The sequence below is a fragment of the Coptis chinensis genome, chromosome 1, assembly GCF_015680905.1.
Source record: "Coptis chinensis isolate HL-2020 chromosome 1, ASM1568090v1, whole genome shotgun sequence".
Lineage (NCBI taxonomy): Eukaryota > Viridiplantae > Streptophyta > Magnoliopsida > Ranunculales > Ranunculaceae > Coptis > Coptis chinensis.
The window spans coordinates 73,023,024-73,047,681 of record NC_141456.1 but is presented as its reverse complement, the minus strand read 5'-3'; the positions used below and the strand labels follow the sequence as shown (position 1 = coordinate 73,047,681).

General features: G+C 38.4%; 1 long non-coding RNA gene and 2 pseudogenes across 2 annotated transcripts; 2 read left to right on the top strand and 1 right to left on the bottom strand.

Annotated features, from left to right (window-relative positions):
• Positions 1-6,492: 6,492 nt before the first annotated feature.
• Positions 6,493-13,798, bottom strand: LOC147525140 (uncharacterized). Its single transcript, XR_015197799.1, has 2 exons — positions 13,694-13,798; positions 6,493-6,706 (listed from the first exon to the last, which is right to left on the bottom strand). It is a non-coding gene; the product is annotated as an uncharacterized LOC147525140 (long non-coding RNA).
• Positions 13,799-17,115: 3,317 nt separating this feature from the next.
• LOC147525139 (endo-1,4-beta-xylanase 5-like) lies at positions 17,116-19,692 on the top strand (annotated as a pseudogene). The gene is made up of 6 exons (XR_015205283.1): positions 17,116-17,172; positions 17,281-17,503; positions 17,647-17,810; positions 18,081-18,179; positions 18,294-19,079; positions 19,195-19,692. The product of XR_015205283.1 is annotated as an endo-1,4-beta-xylanase 5-like (transcript).
• Positions 19,693-19,864: 172 nt separating this feature from the next.
• LOC147525138 (endo-1,4-beta-xylanase 4 pseudogene) lies at positions 19,865-20,467 on the top strand (annotated as a pseudogene).
• Positions 20,468-24,658: the final 4,191 nt, after the last annotated feature.

Below are 24,658 nucleotides of genomic sequence, written 5' to 3'. Positions count from 1 at the left end.
TTAGCGACTCCACCCTCCGAAATCCGACTTCTCTCTGCCTCCATTTTCATTATTTTATTTTTCTCACGAACCACATTTTCGGAACAATGTGTTTATATACTTGGGTCCAAAACCCAAAAGCCCAACCGGACTTCGAGACTGAAAACCGGGCCACATTATCCGAAGTCAATCCGAGCCGAATTTTTTAAAATAATTAATTTAATTAATTTATTAAATAGAAAAAATCGTGTTTGAAAATCACGGGCGTTACGGTAGCCATCCGGAAAACAATAAAAAGCATGACCCGCTAGGCGTTCGAGCATTTTATCTATAAAGGTAAAGGAAAGTGATCCTTTTCGTGTCATAGCATTTAAGCGTCACATAAATCAATCTGAGATCCTCCATTTCATAGGACCTTGTGTGACAACATAGTCACCCTTTTAGTTCGTACCATGGTAACTCCGATTTCTTAGGAACTACATGAATGGGGCTTACCCATTCGCTATCAAAGATTGGGTATATCATACCGATCGAGAATGTCGTAAGACTTCTTCCATAACCACCTCTTTCATGGCGGGTTCAAAAGCGACGCGAGGTTCACGAGAAGTCTTCGCGTTATCCTCCAAATGGATATGATGAGTGCAAACATTAGGGTCAATTCACTTAATGTCGGCTAGGGACCAACCAATCGCCGACCGATGTTCCCTAATCACCCGGATTAAGCGTGTCTCTTCATTCTTAGATAAACGAGAGAAGATATAATTACCGGATGATTACCATCCGGATCAAGTTGAATATATTTTAACTCGGGAAGAGGTTTAAGACAGGGGTGGAAGGAAAATCAATAGATGTTTAGTCGGGTCCCTCATTTTGCATAATGAATACTTTGGTTAGGTAAAGTCTTCATACTCAATATATGGAACAACCGGGGGTCTACAATTGGTGTGGACTCAAGGATGGTGTTGACTTCCTCTAAGTAGGAGTCATTTACAAAATCTGAAATTCGAAAAGAAAGGAATTTGTACATATTGTTTTTCGAAATGTGTTGTTAAAATAATCTTGAGCTAAGCTCTCCGATCATGCTAACCTCCCCATCTATAGAATCGAATCGGTAATTGTTTCATCATTTTAAAACATTTACCTCCGTACTGTAAGATGGCCAAAAGATAAGGACATCTTACCATCGCGGCAATTTATAAGTCGTTGGCGGTTGCTAAAGAGGCCCTAAGATGATGGTCTGACAGTCGTTAGCGACTTACGTATCGAGGATAACAAAATCGTGCCAGGATAGTAAAAAATCCACGAACCTTAACAAAAACGCGTTTTCCACTACACCCTTAGGATACTTAATTGACTTTATCCGCTAATTGCAGCGTTATTTTTGTAGGTTGCATTTCCTGTAGACCTGTTTGTTTATACAAGTAATCACGGGGAGTAAGTTAACACTTCGCCCCGTGTCTAATAAAGCGGTGCGTCATGTGGGAATCTCCTAAGGTGCATTTTACGATAGGGCGACCGGGGTCCTTGTACTTAACAATTCCATTATTTTGGGATAAAGTTTGGGAACTATTCGGTTAGAAAGCGTCTTTAGGTATGTTGGTCTTCGCCTAGTAGTGCCGCACAACTCTTTAAGAAACTTAAAGCGTGGTTAGGTAGCTTTTAATAGCTTCGAGAAAATGAAGGTTTATCGTTAGATTCTTGAAAACGTTCCTAATCTCCTCAAAGTTTGTATCCCCGGTTAGCATGGCTAACTCGAGGAATAATTGGTTTATTTCTATATTTAGCGTATGGCTCGACTTGATGTGTAACCTTGGCTTTGTTTCTTTGTTTGTTGTTTAAATGGTACCTCTACGATGGTAGGCTCTTGATTTCTACTTGGTATCTAGTTCGATATCCGGTGTAGGGAATCTTGATGGGGTAACTATAGAAGCATAGTTACTTTGTTATCAACCACTCTTCCGAGGCGGAGAGTGGTGATAGCGATAAAGGTCACCTACGATTGTAGTTTCCCGTACTAGTATTACCGTTTACCTCAAAGGCCGTGTTTGCTGTTTTAGGGTTTGGTATCGCTTGTCACGAAACCACGCCTTTGGTTTGGGCTTTCTCTTGGGCTAATCTGTTGTATGCCCTAATTTATGGATTGTAAGATCTGTTGGTTTGATTGAGTCATTGATTGGAAAAGTTGTTGGGTAACTTGTATAAAGGCGATATCACGATCCGGATGTGATGGTGTAGTAGTCACAGTGGTGCAATTGGAACTATCTCACGCCCGATTATTTATGGGTGGGTTGTGATAGTTACTATTGTTAACCGAACGATACCTTTATTGGTATTATAACTATTATAATTACCCCCCTTGTGCTAAACCTTGTCGTGGTTGTGCTTGGTTGTTATAATTATTATAATTTCCACGACTTTGTCCCTGCCCTTGCCTAGGTGGAGCTTGATTATAGTTGTTTGCTTTTAACCTAACATTTTGGTTATTGAACCACCTGGAGGTGAAACTTGTTGATTGTTTAGCCAACTAAAGTTGGGATGTTGTCTCCATGGGGCATTAGGAATAGGATAGCTATTAATTGAGCAAACATTGTCTTGCTCTCTAATTGTTGTTGTTCATAGGCGAGAGGACAATAGGATTCGAGGGTGCTTTCGGGGACTCAAACGGACATTACATGGGTTGGAGTTGACATTCATGACGGGGATAGGCTTTTGTTGCCGTAAATAGCCTCAACCTTTTTAGTTAGAGATTCGATTAAATTTTTAAGTTCTCGATCGGTTTCATCTCAAACATACCGGGCGACTTAATCTGTTGAAGAAGAACTAACGAGGCGGGGATATCATCACTACCCTCCAATTGTTATTTCGTTTAGTTTGATCTTCTAAAATTTGTAAGCCTCCTCGAGCTCCTTTTACTTAGGAAACTACCCCATTCATTATGTCAAGGACTTCTTTATGGTGATGTTGAAGTCCTTTGAAAAAGGCACGAAACTAACGTGTCTTTTGCTAGGTTATGGTGTGGACACTCTAAAAGCGGATCGGTGAAACGATTCCAAGCCTCGAAAATGATTCATGAGGATTTTGTCGGAAAAAATGAATCTTGGAAAGCATCTCATCCATCTTTAGGGGTGGGTAAAATGTTCCATAAACAAATTGAACAAGTTTAGCCCACGAGTCCATTTAAGAGTTAAGCTTGGGTAGTTAACCAAGACGCTGCCTTATCGGCTAAGGTGAAGGGAAATACCCTCGTTTAATCTGTTAAAATACCAACCGTAGGATGATGGAATGTTATAAGGACTTGTTCAATCCTATGCATGTGTTGATAAGGTTTTTCATGGTCTAAACCATGGAAAACGGGTAACAAATTAAATATGTTTGGGGAATTCAAAAATCCCCCAATGGTCCGCTAAAACGATGCAAGATTTAGGGGTATATCGCTCGAAGGCTTTGTAAAAATCGGAGAGAGGAGTCTCTCTCTTCTTCAGCCATTATGTCGGTGTGGTTGGTGGAATAGTAGCTAGAGGTGTAGTGATTGGTATACTCGATAGATTTGTTTGTTGACGCCGACGGTTAATTACGTTCGGTGTTTTTCTCCCGACCGGACCTTAATCTCATGCAAGTCTAAGTCTAAACACGACAACACTCCAAACAATCTTGATATTTTAGTATAAACCTCTAACCGGAGATCGAGGTATGGAAGAAAGGAATACCTGATAAGCGTCCTTGCTTCGCTTATGAATAACGTCTTGTTTACGGCGTGTTCATTATGTAAATAACAAGTTAGAACACTGAAAAACTTAAAAATCAAAGTTCAAACAAACCCGTAGAAATCCGGAAAATTTAGCTTAGAAGTTGGCCATGCTCACTTAGAAGCTGTCGCCAAGTGTAACTTGAAGTTCCAGTGTTTTAGGGTGGTCAGCTCAAGATGGGGCGGTCGCCTCAAGGTTCCGAGCTTTTGGGCACAGTGCTCTCGGATAGGCCGGTCGCTCCATGTATATTTTTGCGGAACTTTTCAACGCCTTGAAACGGACAACCCGCATTGAATCAAACAAGGGTGGGTGGGTTTAATGGGACTTAAAATGACTAATTATACTATGAAAACAATGCTAAAGTGAAACTAAGATGGCGGTACCATTTGATAAACATAAAATGAATAGTTTACTTTTACGAAAATGAACGATGAACTCAAAACGTAAGTAAACTAAAACTATTTTACGGTCTATATTTATCAAAGTTTCTACTCTCAATTCTATCGAAATAGAGTGGAGTAACAAATTCGTTCCACTCCTAGTTCTCTAGCATGGAATGTTTTCTAGTCTAATTAATCGGTCTTAAGTCTAATGAGAGCTTTTACTGAAGGGTGTTATACTCACGATACAATATGAAATTGATTATGTTGAATTTAAACTACGAATGCTATGGAAATATGATTGTTTTTGAATCTAGATAAAGGATTAGAGGGGAATTGAATCCACCTCGAATCCAACTTAATAACCTAGCATAGATTCTTGTATCTCGATTCTTACGTTCTTACGGCAAGAATTTCGAGTTCTAGTCCCTAGTGTTCATGGCACTTCTACCAAGTACTAACTAGCATGTGAGGTCGTCCACCCATTCTCATGGCGAATCACGACCTTCTAGAGTGGAATAGATTCTACAATGCTTCTACACTATACCACTAAGTTTTCATCAAAGCTTCATCAACCCCTCTAATGGAGGTTTTAGCCTTGAGTCATCAACCCATCATTTCCCATTAAATTATAACTACACATCATATTAAAATTCTAACTTAACTAATTTAACTAACAATGTTTCAATCTACTTAAACTACGAAATGATAATCAACAAGAATTAAAATTAGATCTATAAATTGAAATGACAAAAATCGAAATTGACAAAAATAACTATTTTATTTATCTAATCAATCAAGAACAATGATTCAAAGACTTAATCTAAAACAAGAATTGAAATTGGAACTTAAACTTCATTACTCTACTGAAAACTAAATCTAGAAATATATATATTTTTTAGGTCTAACTAGCTACCATAAACAAAGAGTTAAGCTTTGGTTTTTATACTTTCAGATCCAAAAATCGTGCATGGGCTTGGAGCCATGTTTTGGGCCAGAGAATCAGGCCCAAAACCCATTCTTCAAATCCAAAAGGCCTCTTCAGCTGCAGTTGGCTTCAACAAACTTTTCGTCCACTTTTGCTCCTCTGATTGGATCAAGGCTTAGACCATTGGAAAGCTCTTTCCGAGCCGGTCGTTTTGACATAAGGTAGGACCCATTCTGAGGTCTGAGTCCAAAGATACGGCTTTCGGAAGTTCTCACGACTTGTGTCTTTGTTTTTTCGCCCAGCGTCGACTTTTCAGCTTTTGGCCGGGCTTTAGAAAGGCTTTGTCTTCTTGAATCTTGGCCTTTAATCACGGAACTCCTTAGTAACGGCCTTTGCTCCTTTATCTCGCTAAAGTGGCACATTTCGCGCACATAATGGACTTTGAAACCTGAAATGCATAAAACACGTGTCGGTGTTAACTCTTAATTATTACTCACATAATTTGTCTAAAAGCATGACTGTTACAGGGTTAAAACTACAGTTTTGGGCTCTTATCAACGCGCGTCATTGGTACTGTCGCCCCAAATTAAAAAAAAACTAAGAAAAAAAAACCCACCTGACATTCCCACTGTCGCGCCAAATTGAAAAAGTAAAATAAAAATAACCCACGCGACATTGACAATGGCGCGGTGTGCTGGTCAAAAAAAAAAAAAAAATTGGGCGACATTAGAAGTGGCGCGCGACATTACCACTATCGCGCCGCATCCACATCCGTATCCGAAATCCCAAATTTGTTTCCAAAGATGCGACTAGACAAGTGATGCAACCGAATTTGTTTCCATCTAAAGTTGGAGTTCCGTAAAATTTCGAGTTTTGGAAGCAAATTTATAGAAATTGGGAGGTGATACTACTACCTAGAGATGCTCTAAGAAAATAAAGATATGTCCAACACTCCAACCTATCAACATTTTATGCGTTATAGCAGTATAGGCTTTAATTTGTTAGCAATTCACTTATCAGATTTTATAAAAGTTTCACTCAAATATTTGAATTTTCAAAATTCTAAAAAATTGAGCTCTAATTTTTCATGTGTATACGATTTACAAATGTGTATAACGAATAATTCAAGCACAAATACACAAATCCAATATGTAAAGAGTACGTGAATCAGTTATGTCAAATACTCAAAGCGTATGAATTGAAGTTAGGGTTTATTCGTGAAAACCCCCCATTTTATAACATGCTTTTGTATTTACCTCCCATATTTTGAATCATCACAAAAGTTGTCACAGCCCGATTTTCTAAACAATTAAAATAATGAATATTTGAAATATAAATATCTCAAACATCACTATATTCAATTGTCTAAAAACCCAGGCTATGACGGGGTGATACAACACATGTCAAAACCTAAAACCCACATCATAACAGGATCAACTTAACAACAAAAATCTCCAAATTCCTCAACTATCACTTTATTAAAAACTTTCTTCCATCCCAATAAAATATCAAACAAACTTTACAAAACAGTTTCCAACATCGTATTCTCATGTCATATGCAAATGTAACCTACGTTATTACATCTTTCCAAAAGATCAGACCTAATAATTTAAACTCCCAGACTGCTCCAGGCGAGAATCCAAATCACACGCCGCGGTTCCACTGCCTTCCACCTATGTTCCCAAGAACACACCCACGTTGCCAAAACAAAGCAAACATGGGTCAGCAAATTGAATTTGCTGGTATGAGTAGACTAAACACATATAACCATTATCATACTTTAATTATTCAAACAATCCCTTTATTTTATCCCATAACTCAATCATTCACGGCTTGGAAGGCAGGTAGTTCCGTCATTTTAACCGCATAATTTCTTCCCAAGCAAAACTTCCATTTTATTAACTTCCATCTTATTAACTTCCATCTTATTAACTCATTCTAATAACTCCTTTTAATATCTAAATAATTGAATTACACTTACCGATATCCATCGGCCAGATAAGGGTAGGACCGGCCCCTCAAGACAAAATGTTATTAAGTCCTACCCTCCCCTGCAAAAAGAAAGTTAGAACTTCTATATATCATATGTAGATATTATATTAGGTATTCAAAAGAAAAACCCAAACACTCACATAATCAAATTAATTTCTCTTATTAATTAATCAATTACTTTTCTTATACACATATTTCACAACCTATGTACCTTAGGTCATTCCCGCCACATTCAAGGAATACCCAACCTTACATTCCCCAGTACACTCAAGGAATACAACTAACCCTTGGCTAATACCTTTCCTCTCTCAGGGTAGTCCAAACAATCGGTCATTCATGACACATTCAATGAATACCCGTCATTCATGGCACATTCAATGAATACCCCATATAACGCATTAACGCCATTTATGACACATTCAATAAATGCCCACCTAACATATGACATCAATAAATATAAACTAAAATTCCAAAACTTGAGTCGTGGAGTTCTAAAAGAGTCGCGGTAACTTTATTTACGCATTATAAATTTCGGGGATGTCTTAGTGTCATAACGTTGCATATCATAAAATAATCGCGCAAAATCACATAGTAGTTAATACACATACACACGATATATATAGAGGTCTTAGCCTAAAAGTCAAGTATGCTAATAGCCCTAGACCTATCCAAATAGCCCAAATCATAATCCGGGTTAAAAGTCAACTTTGTCAACGGTCAAAGTCAAAGTCAACGGTCAACACCTCATGGTCAAGGTCAAACTCAACATGTCATGGTCAAAGCCAAACCGGCTATCGCCAAAGTCAAAGGTGAAAGTCAACCGTCCATGGTCAAAGGTCAAAGTCAACCATCAAAGTCAACGGTCGATGGTCAAAGTCAAACTGTCCTAGTCAAAGTCAAACTGTCCAAGTCAAAGTCAAACTGTCAAAGTCAAACTGTCGTTTCCGTGTTTGACAGGTTCAGAGTCATAGCCATGGTTCATGGCTAAGGTCAAAGGTGCATGGCTCATGGGCTCATGACCACGGTCCTGGTTCGGACCCAACTGGCCAAGCCCAAACCTTAGAACCCGAAAGTCTAAAAGTCCACTTATTTATTTTACCTAATCCAATTGGATCTATTTTAAGTCCTATGGACTGGCCCCAAGCAATATTAGAAACGGGCCCAAAAACTTTAGACTGAACTGGCCCAAAACAGCTAATTAGTTTGGCCCAAATCCGGAATAGAACTCGGCCCACAACTAACACTAAACTGAAATTTCGGCCAAGCCAATAAAACATTTCGGCCCAACAACTTAAAACAAAACCGGGCCCAAACAAAATAATAGAATTGGCCCAAACCAAATAGAATTTGAACTGGCCCAACATAAAATAAGGTCGGCCCAACCAAAACCAAAGGCTTTGGCCCAAGGCCCAAACCGATAATACTGTTCATCTTCTTCACAGTTCTCCTCCTCCAGCAGCCACCGAATTTTCCGGCCACCACTCCCATTCCATCAAGTCGGTTCGACTCCAAATGAAAAACCCACTAACATTAATTAACGCCAAATCCTCAATTCCTTAAATCCAACTTCACCAAAACTAGATCTATAAACTGTCGACCTCCATTAAAGCTTGTTTCAAGCTTCCATCGACAGCCCCACACGCACCCAAACCTCAACAACCAAACTCCATTCAAAAACACCATAAAAACCAACTAAACAACAACAAGTTTTAAAGGAAAACTGGGCATTACTGGCCGCCGCCATTGATGAATTTTCCGAGCTTCAAACCGCCCCAACAGCACTCAACCCACCAAACCGACATCAAATATTTAATCCCCCGTATCAACCAACAATAATAACACAAACTACCAATTCAAAATGAAATAAAACGCCCAAAGCGATATATCACAAGAAATCACGGACGGGAACGCCATTGATGCTCTCTTGAGCTTCAACATTCTTAAAACGCACGCGATCAAACAACCTTAACAAAACAACAATTAACAGTTCAAAAGTCTCATCGTCGATATCTCCGGTCATAGCCTTGGCGCCATTGATGCTCATCGAAGCCGGCGGATTCAACATCAAATAGCCCAATAAAGCATAAATTCAAATTCAATTCGATATTTAACGAAGTTTAATAATCACGAGACCGATAAAAAGAATGAACAGATAAAACGCGATTTTGGTATACCCCAAGTGAAGTAGAAAAACTAACTACTCACCTTTATGAGCGACTCGACGAATCCTCCTAGCCCGATCGTCGGCTCCACCTCTAACAAACGAGCTTCTAGCTCGCCTCCATTTTAATATATTTTTTATTCTCCAAACCCTATTTTCCGAGCGGTGTGTTTATATACTTGGGTCCAAACCCAAGCCCAACACCAACTTCGGCCCAAAACCAAGCCCCACGTGATCCCGAGTCCAATCCGACGAATTTTTAAATAAACAATTAAATTAATTAATTAAATAGAAAAATATGTATTTAAAAACACGGGGTGTTATAATATACACACCTTAAAAGGATCTCGTCCCGAGATTCAAAGTAGAGTGTAGATTAACCAAACAAACAGTACGTCAAACAAGTAAAATAAGACATACGTGTATACGCAAGTATACACACCTTAAAAGGAATACACATATACAATATCATATAGATAGACGTACTAATATTCAAATCACATACTTTGAAAGTGTCTATATACGTATTGAACCCAAGAAATACGTATATACGCTAGCATACACAACTCAAACGAATAAACGTAATTAATTTCTTCAATTGCCAACACTTAATTAAAATCATTCTTTCACAGTTTAGCAAAACCCATATTCTTCAAGTTAAATCATACTAAGAAGGCAATGTAGTTCCTCTCACACCGAGGCAGTTAGTTCCACTCTTAGCATTTCCCAACTAATCCAAGGCATTTAAAAAAATACATATAATAATTTCCTTTTTAACGATATTCCCTGTCAAAACTATTCGTTTAAAAACTCATAGGTTTCATCCACCATCTTGGTGTTTATACATATATCAACATTTCTCTCAGTGTCTCACAAACACCACATGTTCGAAAATAAAAATATAAAACGTATAGGCTGATTCATATCTTCAACGACCTATACTATGTCCACTATCACATAGGATCAAACACCTACAATGTGATGCATGCATACTGGCTCACACACCAACGATATGCAAGTATACACTGGTTCACACACCAACGATGCATACTAACTCTCTACCATCACATAAGATCAAACACCAACGATGTGTGGCATGCACAATCGGATCACACACCAACGATGTACATGTATACACCGGATCAAACTCCAACGATGCATAATGAGATGTTATGTATATTGGATCACACACCAACGATATACATAACTTGGACAATATAAAAACTTTCAAATCCAACCTTTATCAAAGGGTTTCCCTTATTCCTTGGGTAAATTCCAAATTTACTCAAATATGAAATTTTAAAATACCAATTTCTTCTTTAACCAATACTTACTTAAAAATCGAAAACTCCGTTATGAAAACAACACTATAACATGCAAAAACATATTCGGTTATAAATTTCATAAGAAATTAACCGTTAAAACAAGCATTTTATTTTCCTAATCATATCCCAACATTCCACTATAAAAGTACACACAAAACAACAAGCCAAACCAAATACCACAAAGAAACACTCCTACTACCCATTCACCACAATCCGAGGATCACCTAGACCTTCACTATCTAGGCTAACCTAAGCTCCGATACCAAAATGTCACAGCCCGATTTTCTAAACAATTAAAATAATGAATATTTGAAATATAAATATCTCAAACATCACTATATTCAATTGTCTAAAAACCCAGGCTATGACGGGTGATACAACACATGTCAAAACCTAAAACCCACATCATAACAGGATCAACTTAACAACAAAAATCTCCAAATTCCTCAACTATCACTTTATTAAAAACTTTCTTCCATCCCAATAAAATATCAAACAAACTTTACAAAACAGTTTCCAACATCGTATTCTCATGTCATATGCAAATGTAACCTACGTTATTACATCTTTCCAAAAGATCAGACCTAATAATTTAAACTCCCCAGACTCGCTCAGTGAGAATCCAAATCACACGCCATGTTCCATCGCCTTCCACCTATGTTCCCAAGAACACACCCCACGTTACAAAACAAAGCAAACATGGGTCAACAAATTGAATTTGTTTGGTATGAGTAGACTAAACACATATAACCATTATCATACTTTTTAATTATTCAAACAATCCCTTTATTTTATCCCATAACTCAATCATTCACAGCTTGGAAGACAGGTAGTTCCGTCATTTTAACCGGCATAATTTCTTCCCAAGCAAAACTTCCATTTTATTAACTTCCATCTTATTAACTTCCATCTTATTAACTCATTCTAATAACTCCTTTTAATATCTAAATAATTGAATTACACTTACCGATATCCACTGCTGTATAAGGGTAGGACCGCGTCCCTGCACAAAATGTTATTAAGTCCTACCCTCCTGCAAAAGAAAGTTAGAACTTCTATATATCATATGTAGATATTATATTAGGTATTCAAAAGAAAACCCAAACACTCACATAATCAAATTAATTTCTCTTATTAATTAATCAATTACTTTTCTTATACACATATTTCACAACCTATGTACCTTAGGTCATTCCCGCCACATTCAAGGAATACCCAACCTTACATTCCTGTACACTCAAGGAATACAACTAACCCGCAAGGCGAATACCTTAGTTCCTCTCTAGGGTAGTCCAAACAATCTGGTCATTCATGACACATTCAATGAATACCCGGGTCATTCATGGCACATTCAATGAATACCCCTATATAACGCTAACGGGCCATTTATGACACATTCAATAAATGCCCACCTAACATATGACATCAACAGTCATAAACTAAAATTCCAAAACTTGAGTCGTGGAGTTCTAAAAGAGTGCGGTAACTTTATTTACGCATTATAAATTTCAGGGATGTCTTAGTGTCATAACGTTGCATATCATAAAATACTGCAAAATCACATAGTAGTTAATACACATACACACGTATATATAGAGGTCTTAGCCTAAAGTCAAGTATGCTAATAGCCCTAGACCTATCCAAATAGCCCAAATCATAATCCGGGTTAAAAGTCAACTCTTGTCAACGGTCAAAGTCAAAGTCAACGGTCAACACCTCATGGTCAAGGTCAAACTCAACATGTCATGGTCAAAGCCAAACTGTCATCGTCAAAGTCAAAGGTGAAAGTCAACCGTCCATGGTCAAAGGTCAAAGTCAACCATCAAAGTCAACGGTCGATGGTCAAAGTCAAACTGTCCTAGTCAAAGTCAAACCGTCCCAAGTCAAAGTCAAACTGTCAAAGTCAAACTGTCGTTTCCGTGTTTGACAGGTTCAGAGTCATAGCCATGGTTCATGGCTAAGGTCAAAGGTGCATGGCTCATGGGCTCATGACCACGGTCCTGGTTCGGACCCAACTGGCCAAGCCCAAACCTTAGAACCCGAAAGTCTAAAAGTCCACTTATTTATTTTACCTAATCCAATTGGATCTATTTTAAGTCCTATGGACTGGCCCCAAGCAATATTAGAAACGGGCCCAAAAACTTTAGATCAACCGCCCAAAACAAATTAATTAGTTTGGCCCAATCCGAATAGAACTTCGCCCACAACTAACACTAAACCTGAAATTTCGCCAAGCCAATAAAACATTTCGCCCAACAACTTAAAACAAAACCGGCCCAAACAAAATAATAGAATTGGCCCAAACCAAATAGAATTTGAACCGCCCAACATAAAATAAGGTCGGCCCAACCAAAACCAGGCTTTGGCCCAAGGCCTAAAACCGATAATATCGTTCATCTTCTTCACAGCTTCTCCTCCTCCAAAGAAACCACCGAATTTTCCGGCCACCACTCCCATTCCATCAAGTCGGTTCGACTCCAAATGAAAAACCCACTAACATTAATTAACGCCAAATCCTCAATTCCTTAAATCCAACTTCACCAAAACTAGATCTATAAACTGTCGACCTCCATTAAAGCTTGTTTCAAGCTTCCATCGACAGCCCCACACGCACCCAAACCTCAACAACCAAACTCCATTCAAAAACACCATAAAAACCAACTAAACAACAACAAGTTTTAAAGGAAAACTGGGCATTACTGGCCGCCGCCATTGATGAATTTTCCGAGCTTCAAACCGCCCCCCAACAGCACTCAACCCACCAAACCGACATCAAATATTTAATCCCCCGTATCAACCAACAATAATAACACAAACTACCAATTCAAAATGAAATAAAACGCCTCCCCAGATTATCAAGAATAACGCGATACGGATTGTGGTCGCCATTGATGCTCTCTTGAGCTTCAACAGTTCTTAAAAACGCACCAGTCCAAACAACCTTAACAAAACAACAATTAACAGTTCAAAAAGTCTACTGTCGATATCTCGGTCATAGCCTTGGCCGCCATTGATGCTCTGTCGAAGCTTCGACAGTTCAACATCAAATAGCCCAATAAGCGCAACAGTTCAAATTCAATTCCGATATTTAACGAAGTTTAATAATCACGAGACACGATAAAAAGAATGAACAGATAAAACGATTTTGGTATACCGGTGAAGTAGAAAAACTAACTACTCACCTTTATGAACAGCTCGACGAATCCTCCTAGCCCGAATCGTCGCGCTCCACCCTCTAGCAAACGAGCTTCTAGCTCTGCCTCCATTTTTAATATATTTTATTCTCCAAACCCTATTTTCCAGAACAGTGTGTTTATATACTTGGGTCCGAAACCCAAGCCCAACACCAACTCGGGCCCAAAACCAAGCCCACGTATCCCGAGTCCAATCCGACGAATTTTTAAATAAACAATTAAATTAATTAATTAAATAGAAAAATATGTATTTAAAAACACGGGGTGTTATAAAAGTCCCCCCATTCCATCCCGGTCCGTTTAGAAATCATCCATATTTACTCTATTACCTAAAGTATTCTTTGGGGTAAACACAAATGTATGTCACCAAACTTGAATTTCTCAAATCAAACCGAACGAACTGTTGATGTTTGACATGGTTGCTCCCGATCTTGAATTTTTGGGTGTCACGGTTTTAGGTTTCACCAATTAACCCTTTATCGTTTTTGGTATTGAATTCGATGGAAAACACTAATTGGTTTTATACGCTTCAAATATCCTCTTCTCGCCATTAGTAGTATCTACATCCACAGCCAGTTCTTCAAGATCGGTTTCACCACATATATCATTGTCCGTAAATTCGATAGTTGTTGGTATCGATTCATAAGCATCCGAATCGATTCATAGTAATGATCCCGGAAGTAATTTCCCAATTATTATAATTCTAAGTATGAATCCAATGGCTACCAAAGCTTCATCACGTAAGAGAGAGCTTCATCGACTCCACAATTGAGATTGACCGACTTACGGATTTGATGGATGGATCTCGATTAGGAGTTCCCCAAAGCACTCAAGAGATGTCGGACCTCGGTGTCCTTCGGAGGAGTGGTGGCTCAAGCCATTAAAGGAGCCCGCACCACCAACCGGAAGCCGCCTGTTGTCCGTGAGCAATCTACTTTGTTGTGGACTTCTTCCTCACCAACAAGAGCAAGTATCCCGTGGGCTTCCATATTAAAAAACTTGGACTGGTCAATGTGATGTGTTTTGAAAACCATGGGATGAGCCGGACACGTCGACCACCATCGGACACATGCTTGGCTAAGAATTCGAACTGCTCTAATTGAGACTGCTGCTTGCTTTCCAGCTACTGGATCACTAAAAGCTAATAATAGTGATAAAAACCTCACTGTCCTTACTGGTGGTTGAACTACATTCGATGGTTTGAGTGTCAGTAACCTTGTTTCCATGTTGATCAGGGACATGAAAAACTGTTGAAAAGAAGAATTAACCTTACTAGAGTGATTTAACGGGTGGTGAATTAGAGTTTTTGATTAATTAAAGTTAGTGGGTTTTTCACCTTAACCAATTTCGAATGATTTTTGGGCCGATTGGTGGTGACGATCGGTGGTTGAGGAAGAAGATGAGGGCGAGGGTGATCCTATACACCCGGTCGTTGTTTCGTTTAGTTAGTTGGGTTTGGGCTGAAGAATACTTTAAGCAATAGAGCAAATATGGATGATTTCTGAACGGCCAAGACGGAGCGGGGGACTTTTGTGATGATTCAAAATATGGGAGGTAAACACAAAAGCATGTTATAAAATGGGGGGTTTTCAGGAATAAACCCATGAAGTTAATACACAGTCACTTCTTTCATATATATATACAGTGGACTATTTCAAGATACAAACTTGCTCAAGCAACAAATTTGTTTGCTCAGCTCGTCCACTAGCTAATTCTTTTGTCTCTTCTTACTCTTGAGGATGAAAGTTGGTCATGCAAGTTACATGCTTTTACTTCTTGGTCTTCTATTTGCAGGTAATGTGCCAGTGTGCCACAATAGCATACTGATGAAATAATTAAGAGTCTAAGATTCTAAGACCCAACGCATAGGTTTCTATATGTTGCATTGTTATTCGCCCAAAGGATTTTTAATTTGTTAGTCTCTTTGAAAGAGTTCTATCACCTCTAAATCGCGCAAGTATCACTTCCATGATCGAAGACTCGTTTTTAGTTTGGTCTACCGGCCTAATAAGCAGTGACGTTGCAGTTTATATGTACGTGTACTTGGCCGGTGGTCTGAAAACATCACCATTCGTCATAGCAGCCTGTCTCTTAGGGCATCTCCAATGGGGGGTGTAAAATTACACCTCCACCTAGGCTCCACGTAGGTGCCATTAGGATTTTACACCTCTAATTGTATAGTATTGTATAGCTCATAAATATCCACACTCTATACTCTCCAATGGAAAAGTGTAAAAAAAATAGATTTTAAACTCGGACGTCACTCCAAGTGACGTCCCTCTTTAATTTAAACCGACGCCACTGGAGTGACATCCGAAAGTTAAAAAATAAAGCTTCAAACGTGTGTTGAAGTGGCGTCCGAAGTTTTAAGTTAAACGAGACGTTATTTTAAGTGACGTCCGGGCTTTTATTAACTAATAGCGAGGTAGGAATTCCCCACCCTTTCTATTAGCTAATACACTATTACCTACGGTTTAGCACCTCCATTGGAGAGAGTTTTTTTATATTTGGGGTGTAAAATTTCCACTCTATACGGTTTACACCCCCCATTGGAGATGCCCTTAGAAACTATGCTCCAAGTCCATTATATTTTTGCAGTCCCATTGGGTTTTATAATATTTACACTAGTGAAAACTCCTCTGGGAAACACTACTGAGTTTTGGACCCTCAACCACACACACATGCATGGGAAAAGAGTACCCTTGAAATGGCTCATCTGCACCAAAAGAGAAAATTGAATTATAATTGTAAAAGTGTGTTACCCTAATACATTTGAGGTTGCTTCATCACATGGAATCCAGTCGGAAACACGTTACTCGTCAGTGAGTATTTTCAGGAAGCAAGTGTAAATCCGATCCTCAGTTCCTCCTGCACCCCAAAATGAATTAATGATTCGAAATATTATGAAATTGGGCTTTGGGTTCGGACCTGGTCCGTTAATAACCATCCTGGCATCCTGCAATGCTACAACGTTTCTATTTGTAAGAAAGTATGGGCCAAACCCATGGGCCCAGTTACAATGGATCAAACAGTCATATTTCAACGTATATTCTTTTGTTAAAGGCATGGACTAAAATATCACTGATATATCCGATATATATTGGTATTTTGGTACACCGATATCGATATTTCTGATATATATCCACCGAATATAAAACTCTTTTTTTTTATATATATTGAAAATTCCGATATAAAACTTTATATTGCCGATATAATCGATATATCCGATATTTGTGATATATATTATTTGATTTTTTGACCATTTTTTAATATAAATCTGATATTTCTAATATATTTCCGATATTATATTTCTGATATTTTAAATAGTTTGAACTAGTCACAAAAAAAACCGATATATCTTGGATATATCGGTTTTTGGGTACACCAAATCGATATCGATATTTTGGGCCTTGGTTACAGGTGATTCAGTTGAGGCTTTATCATATGATTATTCAGCAACCATAGAGGCTGGCTTTCTTCAACCCCGTTTCTTGTTACTAATTATATTCACATTGCCAAAAACAAAATCTTCTAAATTTGATTGACATTTTCATTTGATTTGTCACTTTCTACAGTGCTTAGCAGAACCTTTAAAGCCTCAATATGAAGGAGGTATCATAAATAATCCAGAATTCAATAATGGCTTGGTGGGCTAGTCTATATTTGGGCATGGGAAGATTGAAAAGAGGAACTCAAAAGAAGGCAACACTTTTGCCGTCGCTCATACTAGATACAATCCTTACGACAGTTTCTCGCAGAAGCTTTACATGCAGAAGGAAAATATTTATACTTTATCTGGTAATTATTATACGAATAAAATGAAATCAATCCAATTAATATATAGGCAAGGCCTCATAGGACTTTTTTTTTTTTTTTTTTTTTTTTTTTCTTTCTGATGAGGGCAGAGTTTTACGACCTGATAAAAACTATTCTTGTTTCAGCTTGGATTCAAGTAAGCGAGGGAAAAGAGCTAGTAAGTGCTAAAGTTAAAACAAGAAAGGGCTATAGAACTGCAGGTACAGTTTTCGCCGAGTCAGGTTGCTGGTCTATGCTTAAAGGGGGCCTTACGGTTGATTCCTCAGGTCCTGCTGAACTTTACTTTGAGGTACATCATAACTTTCATCCTGCAATTACATTAACATTTGTATTTTGAACTTCAACAAGTGCTTCCATGACTGTTGAGATAAACAAATTTGATTGTATGTCGTTAATGGATTAATTGGATTCATTTTCCTCATACTTTATTTTCACATAGCCTCGTCTGTCCGTAAAATGGTTTCTCATTATTCAATAACAAGTACTTATATAATTTCGCAAACCCTCTGAAGAAGCTTAGTTGTGATACTATTTTTGACACCTCGGTCTATTTATTTAGAGCAACAACACTCGTGTGGAGATATGGGCAGATAATGTCTCATTACAGCCGTTCACCAAGGAGCAATGGAGATCACACCAAGATCAAAGTATCGAGAAGGTAAAACACATAAAAGCTTACAAATATACAACAGAGTACTATGAATGCAACTATGAATACCCAATTAGTATATATGACAACCTTATTGGTTTACTACGATAACATATCCTGCAGGCGCGTAAAGGAAAGGTTAAAATCCAAGCTGTCGACTCTCAAGGTAAAATTCTTGCTGGAGCAAAGGTCTCAATCAGACAAAACTCAGCAAGTTTCCCCTTTGGATCAGCCATAACTAAGGAAATCTTGACCAACCAAGCATATCAGAACTGGTTTACCACCAGATTCACCGTGACCGTCTTTGAAAATGAGATGAAATGGTATAGTACTGAAAATACCCGTGGCAAGGATGACTATTCTGTTTCTGATGCAATGGTTAAGTTTGCCAAACAACATGACATTGCCGTTCGAGGCCATAACATCTTCTGGGATGATGGACGGTATCAGCCCTGGTGGGTCAAATCTCTTCCAACAGATCAACTTAGACGAGCAGCTGAACACAGGGCTAACTCCGTCATTACCAAGTACGCTAGGCAACTTATCCATTGGGACGTCGTTAACGAGAATCTACACTGGTCATTCTTCGAAGATAAACTCGGGAAGAATTTTTCAGCGGCTGTTTTTAAAAACACACACCGACTTGATCGGAAGGCAACCTTGTTCTTGAATGAATATAATACCATAGAGGAAAATGAAGATGCAAAGGCAGCGCCGTCTGTGTATCTTCAGAAGTTGAGAGAAATTCACTCTTACCAAGGAAATCCTGCACAAGTTATAGGGATTGGGCTTGAGGGTCATTTCAGAATTGCCAACATTCCCTACATGAGAGCTGGCATTGATACTCTTGCTGCAGCAGGTTTCCCTATATGGCTTACAGAAGTGGACGTTGACCAAAGCCCAAACCAGGTACTATACTTTCTCTATCTATTTGACCAAAATCTAGTAGCTAGTGTATAATTGTATACTCTCTAGTATCTACATAATTTCTTTAATAACTTGGTCATTGTTTTGGTGTGAACAGGCGCAGTACTTAGAGGGGAGATCTTAAGAGAGGCACACTCTCATCCTGCAGTTCAGGGTATTGTTTTATGGACAGGATGGCATCCAGATAAATGTTACAAGAAGTGTTTGACTGATAACAATTTCAGAAACCTCCCCACAGGCGACGTCGTTGACAAGCTAATCCAAGAATGGAAAATGCATGGGGTGGGCATAACAGATAGCAATGGCATCTTTGAGACATCGCTCTTCCATGGGGATTACAACGTGACAATAAGTCATCCAATGACAAATTCATCCTCGGCTCAAAGCTTTAAAGTTGCAGCGGCAGAATCTTCACAGGAAACAACACTTCATGTCCAAATAAGTAACATATAAGTTGAATTATGCTTCAATCTTGTTTCATTAGCATTACATACTGAATGTACTAGTTTGAGATAAAGCAATGTATTGAAGATGTACCTCTTAAATATAACATTCAGGTTTTTGTATGGTTGTATATATCTGTTAGACACACTTATACCTTCCCCAAGTCTCACAGGCATAAGTCAAATATTCCACCTTGCATGGCCTAAAGATGCCTAATCAAGCATTCTGGCAATGACAATATGCAATTTTGCAGAAATTGGTGGGCCGTCTCTTCCACAAAGTAAGCATTGAACGATGGAATAACCCTCAGGTTGGCAATAACAATGACTACCATCAATTCCTGTACTGTTGCTCCTATTGAATATAGGCCAAACCATTATTTGTGGGTAAAAGACCTTGCACCCAAGAAACTAGAAGAAGCTGCAGCGCGAAAAATCAAATCAGTGGTTTTAAGATATAAAGGGGAAGTTATTGCGTGGGATGTTGATAATGAGAATTTGCATTTCTCCTTCTTTGAGGAGAGAATTGGGCATAATGCATCAGCGGTTTTCTTTTATAAAGCTCACGAATTAGATCCAGAAGCGATCACATTCATGAATGACTACAATACGATTGAATTTAGCAATGACATTTTGGCCAGCCTAGATAAATACATACAGAAGATTAGGCAGATTCAAGCCTTCTGGGGGAATAAAGACATAACGGAAGGAATTGGACTGCAGTCGCACTTCAGTTCAGGTCAACCAAATCTTCCTTACATGAAAGCTTCATTGGATAAACTAGCTTCAACAGGCTTGCCTATATGGCTTGCAGATGTCGACGTTGCCAAACACCCAAATCAGGTTCTACACATTTTAGTATTAACTGTAGTTAATCTCCATAAACGAACTATATATGTTTCATGGTTAAGGGATTTGATTGTTTGACCTTATTATTGTTGGGGTTAAACACCGATACTAATCGATTCTCCACTACACAGATAATTTGTATTTGAACACAATTCAATTCTAGACAAATTCTAAATATTTCCTACAACCAAACTAACATGCCCAACTCGCTAAACAACTATTAACAACAGATAATAATGTAAAGCAGTAAAATCAAACCACAACACAAAGATATACCGTGGTTCGGCCAATGGTGCCTACTTCCAGAAGAACTAGTTCTTTATAAAGTGGGAAGAAAGATTACAATCACTCATTGTAGTCTCTCACCTTACTAGATCACTCCTCTCTCTTTACAAGCTTGTATCTCTGTAAAGATTACAATCACTCATTGTAGTCTCTCACCTTACTAGATCACTCCTCTCTCTTTACAAGCTTGTATCTCTGTAAAGATTATCTCTCAATCTTGATAGCTTTCAAGATTGGGTTTTCTCTAACTTTTGTCATGTCTCTCGTGTGTTTGGTTTTGCCAAAAACCCAAACATATAAGCCAAAACTCGCGGTTCCAGAAAAATAAAATCCTGCCAAAATTGGCATGGGCTCTGTCGCCATGCAAGCGGTAAAGGCGAAGTCGGTAGGTGCGCTTTACTCTTCTAGAGGTTCATCAAGGCACAAGCCAGTCGCTTCCGAAAGAAGACAAAAAATGGCGCGGGTGCGCTCAAGCTTTCCCACGTAGGTTGAAATTCTTTCCTCCTCATGTGAGGGATAACACCAACAATCTCCCCTTCCCGAACAGTGAGGGGGGCTTCCTTCATGCAATTTCCAAATCAACAAGAGGAGTCTCGCTACTATTTCGCGATAGTCAAGAAATATCAAACTTACCTTTCGGTAAGACTTTGGTCATCATAAGCCAGGCCATTCTTGTCGGTATGGATCTTCTCGATACACAAATGGTTGTCTTCGAGTACTTCTCTAATCCAATGATAACGCACGTGTATGTGCTTGGATCTAGAATAAAAACTCAGATTCTTGCTCAAATGGATAGCCTCGATCACATATTAACTACAAACCTTTTACGCTTTAGCCTTTTAGTTCGTCGAAGAACCTCTTCATCCATAGCAACTCTTTGCAACACTCGATTAGTCGCAATATACTCTACCAGTAGTAGAGGGCAACACACTTTTTTGCAACTTAGATTGCCAAAAACCGCTCCCCCCGCAAAAGTAACCGGATAACCGGAGGTGGACTTCATCGAAGTCAACATCACCGCCATGTTCCAGATCGATGTAGCCTTCAAGTAAAGGCTTACTTCCACCAAAGCACAAACACGATTTGGAAGTGCCATTGAGATATCTCAATATCCACTTAACACCTTCCCAATGCTTTTTCCTGATTTGACAAAAAACGGCTTTACAATGCCCACGGCGAAAGCAATATCCGGTCTTGTACACACCATGACATACATTAAAGTCGCCCATTGCGGATGCATAAGGAATCTTTTCCATTTGACTCGCTTTCATGCTCACCCTTTGGACACATCTCTTTGGTCATGCGGAATGGCCACCAACCGGACAAACCGACCGGCTTCGCTTGATCCATGTTAAATCTCTTCAACACCTTTCGATGTAGCTTTCTTGAAAAGCCACAACTTCCCACTCTTTTCTTTCACATGAGTGATCCGCGATTCCAAGTATCTCGCTTTGCTTGACCCAAATCCTTCATCTCAAAGGACTTACTTAAGTATTTCTTCAGTTTGGATATCTTGTTGATGTTTGGGCCAACTATCAACATTTCATCCACATACAGCAAGAGCACAATGAAATCCCCATCTGAAAATCTCTAAACAAACACACAATGAAATCCCTATCTAAAAATCTCTAAACAAACACAGAATGATCAGAAGCAAACTTCTTGTATCCTTGCTTCGCCATAAAAGAATCAAACTTTATGTACCAATCGTCTCTTAAGTGTTTGCTTTCAACCCATACAAGCTTTTATCACCTTGCATACTTGGTGTTCCTTGCCTTTGACCTCAAACCCTCCGGGTACATGTAGACATCTTCTTCAAGGTCTCCATGAAGAAAAGATGTCTTAACATCTAAATTGCTTCAACCTCTAGATTCATACTTGCGATCATACCCAATACCACTTCGGATAGAAGTCATCTTTACTACTGAGAGAAAATCTCATCAAAGTCAATCCCTTTCCTTTGACCGAATTCCTTTACAACAAGGCGAAGCTTTGTGTCTTGGGTGAGATTGTTCTCCTCATGCTTGACTTTGTATATCCACTTATTCTTGAGAATTTTTTGTTCTTGCGGTTTCTAAACTAACTTCATAAGTGTGATTCTTATGCAAAGAATCTATCTCGTCATGCATGGCCTTCAACCACTACTTTTTTCCTGCACCTTCAAGTGTCTCTTGATAAGACATTGGTTATTCACCATCCGATAGTAAAATATATCGTATGTGGTGGATACCGTTTGAAGTTTTGTCTCTGTCTCTCGGACCTCCTTTGCGCCTTCATCTCATTTAAGTGCCTCGGGGAGGATGCACTTCGCTTTTCGGTGGTGGTTCATACACTTCATCTACATCTTCTATACCAATAGGTTTTATCCCATCATGAGCAATAGGATTCTCATCATGAGCTTCAAACTCATGGTTCTCTGCATTCTCAATGTCTTCTGCACTCTTGTGAACGTCTCTTGCAATGCCCATAGGGTCTGCACTGTAGTCAAAAAAGATGTAAGACTCATAATCACAGACCTAGTATTAGATACAACAGTATGTAAAACTCTTGAAAATCTCCTCTCTTGCAATGCCCATAGGGTCGAAGCACATAGCAGCAATATGTCGAAAATCTTTCGCAAGATACCCATCTATGTAACACACAAGAATATCGTTCTCTTTGCAAGTGAGGTCTTTATTTATACCTATAATACACTTCTCTTCTTCTTCAAAACAAAACTTTATGGTGATGTAAACCAAACTCAAACCGAATAAACAAGAAACTTAAAATATGTACAATGGAAAGTCTATGTCAACCGTTAATGGAAAAGTGATGTTTCTCAAATTACGTACAAATAATTGAATAATGTTGCTTCCACGATGCTTCCTTTTGTCCGGGAAGCATTTGCATCATTCATCCCAAATTCAATCCGAAAGTATGGTTGGTACATCATTTTCAAATGGTCAAGAAATGGTATGGATGTTAGATGATATTTATAGCTACTACTGGTGATATTATTCAAAGGACTAAGTAGTACCTAGTACTGTTGTGGAATATTTGCCTACATGATGATTTCATTGAGATGGACCTTTGCTCTCAATTATTGATCCCACGTGCGTACGTAAGTTCGTTGGCTCGTAGCCTCAACCTGAATCAGGGACCGAGTCGGATGTAGCTTGGGCTGGAGAAACTAAATTCCAAGCCCAACCCGAAGTTGAACCCGCTCACACAAGTCAGACGGTGAGTCGGTCACACCTAACCCGTGGAAACGTGGATTAGTCGGCAACCTCATTATAAAATGCAAACCAACGCAGCCTAATTTTCATAATTTCTTCTTCGCCAACCTAAAAACAATTCTTCTCTCTCCGTTCGCTCGTTCTAATTTCTTATAGTTTTTCGTCTTTTTTAATTAATATATGTTTCTAAGGTTAGATCTGAATAGTGAACCACGTATATCGATATGATTACTTGTTTGTAAGGTTAGATATGTTTACTCTACCATGTTGATTGATAGATTTATTATAATCGATGTAAATTTTGGGCTGTTTTTTTACATCAATCGTTTGAATAGTCAGATCTGAAACTATTGATGTTTTTTACATTTTTTTTTATTGATTTGTAGGTCTTTATATGTTGTTTCGGTGTTTGTTTTGTATGTTATTAGGTTTGATTTGCTTTCTTATGTTGAACTAGTAATTGTTATTGTGTTAGTGAAGATCAAAACCGACTTCAAGGCTTTTTATCCCCTCGTTTTTCTTGTTTTTTTTTATGATTGATGATATGTGTTTGATTCTTTTCATGTTTTTCTCAGTTGGTCTTACTTTATTGAATAGGTTTAAATACAGAAATATACAAAGTACTTAGGTCCTATTAACACTTGTATCAATATAGAATTTTTTTTTACAAACGTATCAATGTATTATGTCCGATTTAACAAAAATAGCAATCCGTTAAGTTCCGTTAGTTAAGTGATGATGTGTCATTATTTTTTCAATTTCGTTTTAT